The sequence below is a fragment of the Salmo salar genome, chromosome ssa17, assembly GCF_905237065.1.
Source record: "Salmo salar chromosome ssa17, Ssal_v3.1, whole genome shotgun sequence".
Lineage (NCBI taxonomy): Eukaryota > Metazoa > Chordata > Actinopteri > Salmoniformes > Salmonidae > Salmo > Salmo salar.
Window position 1 is genome coordinate 85,934,706 of NC_059458.1, and position 12,824 is coordinate 85,947,529.

General features: G+C 46.4%; 1 pseudogene; it reads right to left on the reverse strand.

The window, feature by feature from the left end:
• LOC123728297 (rho GTPase-activating protein 8-like) overlaps window positions 1-12,824 on the reverse strand; it is a 124,181-nt pseudogene that overhangs the window by 8,781 nt on the left and 102,576 nt on the right.

The following is a 12,824-nucleotide window of genomic DNA, read 5'->3' on the forward strand; positions in this document are numbered from 1 at the left end:
GTGAGCTTCCCTGAGGAAGAGAGACAGAGACCTGATAACAGACTAACTGAGCTTCCATGAGGAAGAGAGACAGAGACCTGATAACAGACTAACTGAGCTTCCCTGAGGAGGAGAGACAGAGACCTGATAACAGACTAACTGAGCTTCCCTGAGGAGGAGAGACAGAGACCTGATAACAGACTAACTGAGCTTCCCTGAGGAAGAGAGAGACAGAGACCTGATAACAGACTAACTGAGCTTCCCTGAGGAGGAGAGACAGAGACCTGATAACAGACTAACTGAGCTTCCCTGAGGAAGAGAGAGACAGAGACCTGATAACAGACTAACTGAGCTTCCCTGAGGAAGAGAGACAGAGACCTGATAACAGACTGAGCTTCCCCGAGGAAGAGAGACAGAGAGTTGTACTCTTCTTTCTGCACATAGACCAGCTATACAGAGACCTGATAACAGACGAACTGAGCTTCCCTGAGGAAGAGAGACAGAGACCTGATAACAGACTAACTGAGCTTCCCTGAGGAGGAGAGACAGAGACCTGATAACAGACTAACTGAGCTTCCCTGAGGAAGAGAGACAGAGACCTGATAACAGACTAACTGAGCTTCCCTGAGGAGGAGAGACAGAGACCTGATAACAGACTAAGTGAGCTTCCCTGAGGAAGAGAGACAGAGACCTGATAACAGACTAACTGAGCTTCCATGAGGAAGAGAGACAGAGACCTGATAACAGACTAACTGAGCTTCCCTGAGGAAGAGAGAGACAGAGACCTGATAACAGACTAACTGAGCTTCCCTGAGGAAGAGAGAGACAGAGACCTGATAACAGACTAACTGAGCTTCCCTGAGGAAGAGAGAGACAGAGACCTGATAACAGACTAACTGAGCTTCCCTGAGGAAGAGAGAGACAGAGACCTGATAACAGACTAACTGAGCTTCCCTGAGGAAGAGAGACAGAGACCTGATAACAGACTGAGCTTCCCCGAGGAAGAGAGACAGAGAGTTGTACTCTTCTTTCTGCACATAGACCAGCTATACAGAGACCTGATAACAGACGAACTGAGCTTCCCTGAGGAAGAGAGACAGAGACCTGATAACAGACTAACTGAGCTTCCCTGAGGAGGAGAGACAGAGACCTGATAACAGACTAACTGAGCTTCCCTGAGGAAGAGAGACAGAGACCTGATAACAGACTAACTGAGCTTCCCTGAGGAAGAGAGAGACAGAGACCTGATAACAGACTAACTGAGCTTCCCTGAGGAGGAGAGACAGAGACCTGATAACAGACTAACTGAGCTTCCCTGAGGAAGAGAGAGACAGAGACCTGATAACAGACTAACTGAGCTTCCCTGAGGAAGAGAGACAGAGACCTGATAACAGACTGAGCTTCCCCGAGGAAGAGAGACAGAGAGTTGTACTCTTCTTTCTGCACATAGACCAGCTATACAGAGACCTGATAACAGACTAACTGAGCTTCCCTGAGGAGGAGAGACAGAGACCTGATAACAGACTAACTGAGCTTCCCTGAGGAAGAGAGAGACAGAGACCTGATAACAGACTAACTGAGCTTCCCCTGAGGAGGAGAGACAGAGACCTGATAACAGACTAACTGAGCTTCCCCTGAGGAAGAGAGAGACAGAGACCTGATAACAGACTAACTGAGCTTCCCCTGAGGAAGAGAGAGACAGAGACCTGATAACAGACTAACTGAGCTTCCCTGAAGAAGAGAGAGACAGAGACCTGATAACAGACTAACTGAGCTTCCCTGAGGAAGAGAGAGACAGAGACCTGATAACAGACTAACTGAGCTTCCCCTGAGGAGGAGAGACAGAGACCTGATAACAGACTAACTGAGCTTCCCTGAGGAGGAGAGACAGAGACCTGATAACAGACTAACTGAGCTTCCCCTGAGGAAGAGAGAGACAGCGACCTGATAACCGACTAACTGAGCTTCCCCTGAGGAAGAGAGAGACAGAGACCTGATAACAGACTAACTGAGCTTCCCCTGAGGAAGAGAGAGACAGAGACCTGATAACAGACTAACTGAGCTTCCCCTGAGGAAGAGAGAGACAGAGACCTGATAACAGACTAACTGAGCTTCCCTGAGGAAGAGAGAGACAGAGACCTGATAACAGACTAACTGAGCTTCCCTGAGGAAGAGAGACAGAGACCTGATAACAGACTAACTGAGCTTCCCCTGAGGAAGAGAGAGACAGAGACCTGATAACAGACTAACTGAGCTTCCCTGAGGAAGAGAGAGACAGAGACCTGATAACAGACTAACTGAGCTTCCCTGAGGAAGAGAGAGACAGAGACCTGATAACAGACCAACTGAGCTTCCCCTGAGGAAGAGAGAGACAGAGACCTGATAACAGACTAACTGAGCTTCCCTGAGGAAGAGAGAGACAGAGACCTGATAACAGACTAACTGAGCTTCCCCTGAGGAAGAGAGAGACAGAGACCTGATAACAGACTAACTGAGCTTCCCCTGAGGAAGAGAGAGACAGAGACCTGATAACAGACTAACTGAGCTTCCCCTGAGGAAGAGAGAGACAGAGACCTGATAACAGACTAACTGAGCTTCCCCTGAGGAAGAGAGAGACAGAGACCTGATAACAGACTAACTGAGCTTCCCCTGAGGAAGAGAGAGACAGAGACCTGATAACAGACTGAGCTTCCCCGAGGAAGAGAGACAGAGAGTTGTACTCTTCTTTCTGCACATAGACCAGCTATACAGAGACCTGATAACAGACTAACTGAGCTTCCCCTGAGGAAGAGAGAGAGACAGAGACCTGATAACAGACTAACTGAGCTTCCCCTGAGGAAGAGAGAGACAGAGACCTGATAACAGACTAACTGAGCTTCCCCTGAGGAAGAGAGAGACAGAGACCTGATAACAGACTAACTGAGCTTCCCTGAGGAAGAGAGACAGAGACCTGATAACAGACTAACTGAGCTTCCCCTGAGGAAGAGAGAGACAGAGACCTGATAACAGACTAACTGAGCTTCCCTGAGGAGGAGAGACAGAGACCTGATAACAGACTAACTGAGCTTCCCTGAGGAGGAGAGACAGAGACCTGATAACAGACTAACTGAGCTTCCCCTGAGGAAGAGAGAGACAGAGACCTGATAACAGACTAACTGAGCTTCCCCTGAGGAAGAGAGAGACAGAGACCTGATAACAGACTAACTGAGCTTCCCCTGAGGAAGAGAGAGACAGAGACCTGATAACAGACTAACTGAGCTTCCCCTGAGGAAGAGAGAGACAGAGACCTGATAACAGACTAACTGAGCTTCCCCTGAGGAAGAGAGAGACAGAGACCTGATAACAGACTAACTGAGCTTCCCCTGAGGAGGAGAGAGACAGAGACCTGATAACAGACTAACTGAGCTTCCCCTGAGGAGGAGAGACAGAGACCTGATAACAGACTAACTGAGCTTCCCCTGAGGAAGAGAGAGACAGAGACCTGATAACAGACTAACTGAGCTTCCCCTGAGGAAGAGAGAGACAGAGACCTGATAACAGACTAACTGAGCTTCCCCTGAGGAGGAGAGACAGAGACCTGATAACAGACTAACTGAGCTTCCCTGAGGAGGAGAGACAGAGACCTGATAACAGACTAACTGAGCTTCCCTGAGGAAGAGAGAGACAGAGACCTGATAACAGACTAACTGAGCTACTCTGAGGAAGAGAGAGACAGAGACCTGATAACAGACTAACTGAGCTTCCCTGAGGAAGAGAGAGACAGAGACCTGATAACAGACTAACTGAGCTTCCCCTGAGGAGGAGAGACAGAGACCTGATAACAGACTAACTGAGCTTCCCTGAGGAGGAGAGACAGAGACCTGATAACAGACTAACTGAGCTTCCCCTGAGGAAGAGAGAGACAGCGACCTGATAACCGATAACTGAGCTTCCCCTGAGGAAGAGAGAGACAGAGACCTGATAACAGACTAACTGAGCTTCCCCTGAGGAAGAGAGAGACAGAGACCTGATAACAGACTAACTGAGCTTCCCCTGAGGAAGAGAGAGACAGAGACCTGATAACAGACTAACTGAGCTTCCCCTGAGGAAGAGAGAGACAGAGACCTGATAACAGACTAACTGAGCTTCCCCTGAGGAAGAGAGAGACAGAGACCTGATAACAGACTAACTGAGCTTCCCCTGAGGAAGAGAGAGACAGAGACCTGATAACAGACTGAGCTTCCCCGAGGAAGAGAGACAGAGAGTTGTACTCTTCTTTCTGCACATAGACCAGCTATACAGAGACCTGATAACAGACTAACTGAGCTTCCCCTGAGGAAGAGAGAGACAGAGACCTGATAACAGACTAACTGAGCTTCCCTGAGGAAGAGAGAGACAGAGACCTGATAACAGACTAACTGAGCTTCCCTGAGGAAGAGAGAGACAGAGACCTGATAACAGACTAACTGAGCTTCCCCTGAGGAAGAGAGAGACAGAGACCTGATAACAGACTAACTGAGCTTCCCCTGAGGAAGAGAGACAGAGACCTGATAACAGACTAACTGAGCTTCCCCTGAGGAAGAGAGAGACAGAGACCTGATAACAGACTAACTGAGCTTCCCCTGAGGAAGAGAGAGACAGAGACCTGATAACAGACTAACTGAGCTTCCCTGAGGAAGAGAGACAGAGACCTGATAACAGACTAACTGAGCTTCCCCTGAGGAAGAGAGAGACAGAGACCTGATAACAGACTAACTGAGCTTCCCCTGAGGAAGAGAAAGACAGAGACCTGATAACAGACTAACTGAGCTTCCCCTGAGGAAGAGAGAGACAGAGACCTGATAACAGACTAACTGAGCTTCCCCTGAGGAAGAGAGAGACAGAGACCTGATAACATACTAACTGAGCTTCCCCTGAGGAAGAGAGAGACAGAGACCTGATAACAGACTAACTGAGCTTCCCCTGAGGAAGAGAGAGACAGAGACCTGATAACAGACTAACTGAGCTTCCCCTGAGGAAGAGAGAGACAGAGACCTGATAACAGACTAACTGAGCTTCCCCTGAGGAAGAGAAAGACAGAGACCTGATAACAGACTAACTGAGCTTCCCCTGAGGAAGAGAGAGACAGAGACCTGATAACAGACTAACTGAGCTTCCCCTGAGGAAGAGAGAGACAGAGACCTGATAACAGACTAACTGAGCTTCCCCTGAGGAAGAGAGAGACAGAGACCTGATAACAGACTAACTGAGCTTCCCTGAGGAAGAGAGAGACAGAGACCTGATAACAGACTAACTGAGCAGCTAAAAAACCTGGACCACAAATTCATCCTCTGACTGATGGTGACCATCGAACTTCATTATGAATACTGAGCACACAGGAAGTCTATCTGAGTCCAGAGTAAAACGATTCCATGGACAACCCTGACGCAAATGCTACATTCAAAAGTATTGAAATTGAATTATTGATTGTTACAATTGTCATGTTTTCTACAAATCTCTCTCTGTACAGTATCTAGTATGAATGTTATGTAGTATTATGAATGTTATAGAGGTTCCATCTCCCTCTGGTTAAAGAGCTAATAGAGGTTATAAAGGTTATTATGGATGTTATAAAGGTTATTATGGATGTTATAGTGGTTCCATCTCACCCTGGTTGTAGAGCTTCTGGACGTCCTTGATGAGCTGAACACGAGCGGACCTCCTGAACATACCTTCTGTCTGGAGGCCTGAGGAGAGGTGGGAGGGAGTGAAAGGCTTCAACAGCTATTACTGTAGAGGTCCTGTACCTGATCCAAGGTCCTAGCAGACAGCTCCTACCTCAACTATTACTGTAGAGGTCCTGTACCTGATCCAAGGTCCTACCAGACAGCTCCTACCTCAACTATTACTGTAGAGGACCTGTACCTGATCCAAGGTCCTACCAGACAGCTCCTACCTCAACTATTACTGTAGAGGACCTGTACCTGATCCAAGGTCCTACCAGACAGCTCCTACCTCAACTATTACTGTAGAGGACCTGTACCTGATCCAAGGTCCTACCAGACAGCTCCTACCTCAACTATTACTGTAGAGGACCTGTACCTGATCCAAGGTCCTACCAGACAGCTCCTACCTCAACTATTACTGTAGAGGTCCTGTACCTGATCCAAGGTCCTACCAGACAGTTCCTACCTCAACTATTACTGTAGAGGTCCTGTACCTGATCCAAGGTCCTACCAGACAGCTCCTACCTCAACTATTACTGTAGAGGTCCTGTACCTGATCCAAGGTCCTACCAGACAGCTCCTACCTCAACTATTACTGTAGAGGACCTGTACCTGATCCAAGGTCCTACCAGACAGCTCCTACCTCAACTATTACTGTAGAGGTCCTGTACCTGATCCAAGGTCCTACCAGATAGCTCCTACCTCAACTATTACTGTAGAGGTCCTGTACCTGATCCAAGGTCCTACCAGACAGCTCCTACCTCAACTATTACTGTAGAGGTCCTGTACCTGATCCAAGGTCCTACCAGACAGCTCCTACCTCAACTATTACTGTAGAGGACCTGTACCTGATCCAAGGTCCTACCAGACAGCTCCTACCTCAACTATTACTGTAGAGGTCCTGTACCTGATCCAAGGTCCTACCAGACAGCTCCTACCTCAACTATTACTGTAGAGGACCTGTACCTGATCCAAGGTCCTACCAGACAGCTCCTACCTCAACTATTACTGTAGAGGACCTGTACCTGATCCAAGGTCCTACCAGACAGCTCCTACCTCAACTATTACTGTAGAGGTCCTGTACCTGATCCAAGGTCCTACCAGACAGCTCCTACCTCAACTATTACTGTAGAGGTCCTGTACCTGATCCAAGGTCCTAGCAGACAGCTCCTACCTCAACTATTACTGTAGAGGTCCTGTACCTGATCCAAGGTCCTACCAGACAGCTCCTACCTCAACTATTACTGTAGAGGTCCTGTACCTGATCCAAGGTCCTAGCAGACAGCTCCTACCTCAACTATTACTGTAGAGGTCCTGTACCTGATCCAAGGTCCTACCAGACAGCTCCTACCTCAACTATTACTGTAGAGGACCTGTACCTGATCCAAGGTCCTACCTCAACTATTACTGTAGAGGTCCTGTACCTGATCCAAGGTCCTACCAGACAGGTCCTACCAGACAGCTCCTAGCTTCTTACCTTTGTCTTTGAGATAAGACACAGTCTGGGACATCACAGGAGGGATCATAACACCCTGGTTCTTCTCACCAATACTGGAAACAGAACACGTCTAGTTCAGTCGGCTTGCAGTATTGGTACATCATATTAGTTGGCATCACCATGGTGGAAATATGGAGCGGCTGGGGGGGGGGGGGGTAGGGGACGATTAAAGGGGACTCGGCTAAATACTCACTATTGCAGGCTGACTCCAAACTGCTGAGTGGGCAGGGGAGGTCTGGGGGAGGAGTCTTAGATGAGGGGTGCGGACCTCCCTTCTGGGCCGCCTGCAGCCTCTCGTCATGCCTGTAGTAAATACATGGTCATATAAAGTTGAAGTCGGAAGTTTACATCCACTTAGGTTGGAGTCATTAAAACTTGTTTTTTCAACCACTCCACAAATGACTTGTCAACAAACTATAGTTTTGGCAAGTCGGTTAGGACATCTACTTTCTGCATGACACAAGTCATCTTTCCAACAATTGTTTACAGACAGATTATTTCACTTATAATTCACTGTATCATAATTCCAGTGGGGCAGAAGTTTACATACACTAAGTTGACTGTGCCTTTAAACAGCTTGGAAAATTCCAGAAAATGATGTCATGGCTTTAGAAGCTTCTGATAGGCTAATTGACATAATTTGAGTCAATTGCAGGTGTACCTGTGGATGTATTTCAAGGTCAACCTTCAAACGCAGTGCCTCTTTGCTTGACATCATGGGAAAATCAAAAGAAATCAGCCAAGATCTCAGGAAGAAAAAAGATTTGACCTCCACAAGTCTGGTTCATCCTTGGGAGCAATTTCCAAACGCCTGAAGGTACCATGTTCATCTGTACAAACAGTAGTACGCAAGTATAAACACCATGGGACCACGCAGCCGTCATACCGCTCAGGAAGGAGACACATTCTGTCTCCTAGAGATGAATGTACTTTGGTGGGAAAAGTGCAAATCAATCCCAGAACAACAGCAAAGGACCTTGTGAAGATGCTGGAGGAAACAGGTACAAAAGTATCTATATCCACAGTAAAACGAGTCCTATATCGACATTACCTGAAAGGCCGCTCAGCAAGAAAGAAGCCACTGCTCCAAAACCACCATAAAAAAGCCAGACTACGGTTTGCAACTGCACATAGGGACAAAGATCATACTTTTTGGAGAAATGTCCTCTGGTCTGATGAAACAAAAATAGAACTGTTTAGCCATAATGACCATCGTTATGTTTGGAGGAAAAAGGGGGAGGCTTGCAAGCCAAAGAACACCATCCCAACCGTGAAGCACGGGGGTTGCAGCATCATGTTGTGGGGGTGCTTTGCTGCAGGAGGGACTGGTGCACTTCACAAAATAGATGGCATCATGAGGAAGGAAAAGTATGTGGATATATTGAAGCAACATCTCAAGACATCAGTCAGGAAGTTAAAGCTTGGTCGCAAATGCGTCTTCCAAATGGACAATAACCGCAAGCATACTTCCAAAGTTATGGCAAAATGCCTTACGGACAACAAAGTCAAGGTATTGGAGTGGCCATCACAAAGCCCTGACCTCAAACCTGTGGAAAATTTGTGGGCAGAACTGAAAAAGCATGTGCGAGCAAGGAGGCCTACAAACCTGACTCAGTTACGCCAGCTCTGTCAAGAGGAATGGGCCAAAATTCACCCAACGTTTTGTGGGAAGCCTGTGGAAGGCTACCCAAAACATTTGACCCAAGTTAAACAATTTAAAGGCAATGCTACCAAATATTAATTGAGTGTATGTAAACGTCTGACCCACTGGGAATGTGATGAAAGAAATAAAAGCTGAAATAAATCATTCTCTCTACTATTATTCTGACGTTTCACATTCTTAAAATAAAGTGGTGATCCTAACTGACCTAAGACAGGGAATTTTTACTAGGATTAAATGTCAGGAATTGTGAAAAACTGAGTTTAAATGTATTTGGCTAAGGTGTATGTAAACTTCCGACTTCAACTGTATGTTACATGAATACAGTACAGTACCTCCGTGGCTGGTTGGATACATGAATACAGTACAGTACCTACAGGGTTAAGGTCAGGGGTTAAGGTCAGGTAGTTAGGGTTAAGGCCAGGTAGTTAGGGTTAAGGCCAGGTAGTTAGGGAGGTCAGGTAGTTAGTTAGGGTTAAGGCCAGGTAGTTAGGGTTAAGGCCAGGTAGTTAGGGTTAAGGTCAGGGAGTTAGGGTGAAGGTCAGGGAGTTAGGGTGAAGGTCAGGGAGTTAGGGTGAAGGTCAGGGAGTTAGGGTGAAGGTCAGGGAGAAGGTCAGGGAGAAGGTCAGGTTGTTAGGGCGAAGGTCAGGTAGTTAGGGTGAAGGTCAGGTAGTTAGGGTGAAGGTCAGGTAGTTAGGGTGAAGGTCAGGTAGTTAGGGTTAAGGTCAGGGAGTTCGGGTGAAGGTCAGGGAGTTTGGGTGAAGGTCAGGGAGTTAGGGTGAAGGTCAGGTAGTTAGGGTTAAGGTCAGGTAGTTAGGGTTAAGGTCAGGTAGTTAGGGTTAAGGTCAGGTAGTTAGGGTTAAGGTCAGGGGTCAGGGGTTAAGGTCAGGGGTCAGGGGTTAAGGTAGTGGTATAGAGGTGTAACCTACCTGAGGACATCAGGTGGGATGATGAGCTGATCCCAGCTCAGGTGATCTCTGAGCTCAGCCAGGTAGTTAGGGTTAAGGTCAGGTAGTTAGGGTTAAGGTCATGGGTCAGGGTTAAGGTCAGGTAGTTAGGGTTAAGGCCAGGTAGTTAGGGTTAAGGTCAGGTAGTTAGGGATAAGGTCAGGGGTCAGGGGTAAGGTCAGGTAGTTAGGGTGAAGGTCAGGTAGTTAGGGTTAAGGTCAGGGGTCAGGGTTAAGGTCAGGTAGTTAGGGTTAAGGCCAGGTAGTTAGGGTTAAGGTCAGGTAGTTAGGGTTAAGGTCAGGGGTCAGGGGTAAGGTCAGGTAGTTAGGGTTAAGGTCAGGTAGTTAGGGTTAAGGTCAGGGGTCAGGGTTAAGGTCAGGGTTAAGGTCAGGTAGTTAGGGTTAAGGCCAGGTAGTTAGGGCTAAGGTCAGGGGTAAGGTCAGGTAGTTAGGGTGAAGGTCAGGTAGTTAGGGTGAAGGTCAGGTAGTTAGGGTGAAGATCAGGTAGTTAGGGTGAAGGTCAGGTAGTTAGGGTGAAGGTCAGGTAGTTCGGGTGAAGGTCAGGTAGTTAGGGTGAAGGTCAGGTAGTTAGGGTGAAGGTCAGGTAGTTAGGGTTAAGATCAGGGGTCAGGGGTTAAGGTAGTGGTATAGAGATGTAACCTACCTGAGGACATCAGGTGGGATGATGAGCTACGACAGGTATCTCTGAGCTCAGCCAGGTAGTTAGGGTTAAGGTCAGGTAGTTAGGGTTAAGGTAGTGGTATAGAGGTGTAACCTACCTGAGGACATCAGGTGGGATGATGAGCTGATCCCAGCTCAGGTGATCTCTGAGCTCAGCCAGGTAGTTAGGGTTAAGGTCAGGTAGTTAGGGTTAAGGTAGTGGTATAGAGGTGTAACCTACCTGAGGACATCAGGTGGGATGATGAGCTGATCCCAGCTCAGGTGATCTCTGAGCTCAGCCAGGTAGTTCACATAGGTCAGCTTCTTACCAAACTTGTGACTAAAAAAAACAGGAAGAACAGAATGTTGGAAAGGTCAGTCAATATGACAAACGTCTTTCATAGCCATGAATACTGTTGTGGAGACGAGACTTAGAGATGTACAGTACAGGCCTGAACGGCAACTTTACTGTAGAATGATGACTGGGCACCATACCTGATGAGTGGTTGGAATATACTGTATTCTAGAACTTTACTGTAGAATGATGACTGGGCACCATACCTGATGAGTGGTTGGAATATACTGTATTCTAGAGCTTTACTGTAGAATGATGACTGGGCACCATACCTGATGAGTGGTGGGAATATACTGTATTCTAGAGCTTTACTGTAGAATGATGACTGGGCACCATACCTGATGAGTGGTTGGAATATACTGTATTCTAGAGCTTTCCTGTAGAATGATGACTGGGCACCATACCTGATGAGTGGTGGGAATATACTGTATTCTAGATCTTTACTGTAGAATGATGACTGGGCACCATACCTGATGAGTGGTGGGAATATACTGTATTCTAGAGCTTTACTGTAGAATGATGACTGGTCACCATACCTGATGAGTGGTTGGAATATACTGTATTCTAGAGCTTTACTGTAGAATGATGACTGGGCACCATACCTGATGAGTGGTTGGAATATACTGTATTCTAGATCTTTACTGTAGAATGATGACTGGGCACCATACCTGATGAGTGGTTGGAATATACTGTATTCTAGAGTTTTACTGTAGAATGATGACTGGGCACCATACCTGATGAGTGGTTGGAATATACTGTATTCTAGAGCTTTACTGTAGAATGATGACTGGGCACCATACCTGATGAGTGGTTGGAATATACTGTATTCTAGAGCTTTACTGTAGAATGATGACTGGGCACCATACCTGATGAGTGGTTGGAATATACTGTATTCTAGATCTTTACTGTAGAATGATGACTGGGCACCATACCTGATGAGTGGTTGGAATATACTGTATTCTAGAGCTTTACTGTAGAATGATGACTGGGCACCATACCTGATGAGTGGTTGGAATATACTGTATTCTAGATCTTTACTGTAGAATGATGACTGGGCACCATACCTGATGAGTGGTTGGAATATACTGTATTCTAGAGCTTTACTGTAGAATGATGACTGGGCACCATACCTGATGAGTGGTTGGAATATACTGTATTCTAGATCTTTACTGTAGAATGATGACTGGGCACCATACCTGATGAGTGGTGGGAATATACTGTATTCTAGATCTTTACTGTAGAATGATGACTGGGCACCATACCTGATGAGTGGTGGGAATATACTGTATTCTAGATCTTTACTGTAGAATGATGACTGGGCACCATACCTGATGAGTGGTTGGAATATACTGTATTCTAGATATTTACTGTAGAATGATGACTGGGCACCATACCTGATGAGTGGTGGGAATATACTGTATTCTAGAGCTTTACTGTAGAATGATGACTGGGCACCATACCTGATGAGTGGTTGGAATATACTGTATTCTAGATCTTTACTGTAGAATGATGACTGGGCACCATACCTGATGAGTGGTTGGAATATACTGTATTCTAGATCTTTACTGTAGAATGATGACTGGGCACCATACCTGATGAGTGGTTGGAATATACTGTATTCTAGATCATTACTGTAGAATGATGACTGGGCACCATACCTGATGAGTGGTGGGAATATACTGTATTCTAGAGCTTTACTGTAGAATGATGACTGGGCACCATACCTGATGAGTGGTGGGAATATACTGTATTCTAGAGCTTTACTGTAGAATGATGACTGGGCACCATACCTGATGAGTGGTGGGAATATACTGTATTCTAGATGTTTACTGTAGAATGATGACTGGGCACCATACCTGATGAGTGGTGGGAATATACTGTATTCTAGATCTTTACTGTAGAATGATGACTGGGCACCATACCTGATGAGTGGTGGGAATATACTGTATTCTAGATCTTTACTGTAGAATGATGACTGGGCACCATACCTGATGAGTGGTTGGAATATACTGTATTCTAGATCTTTACTGTAGAATGATGAC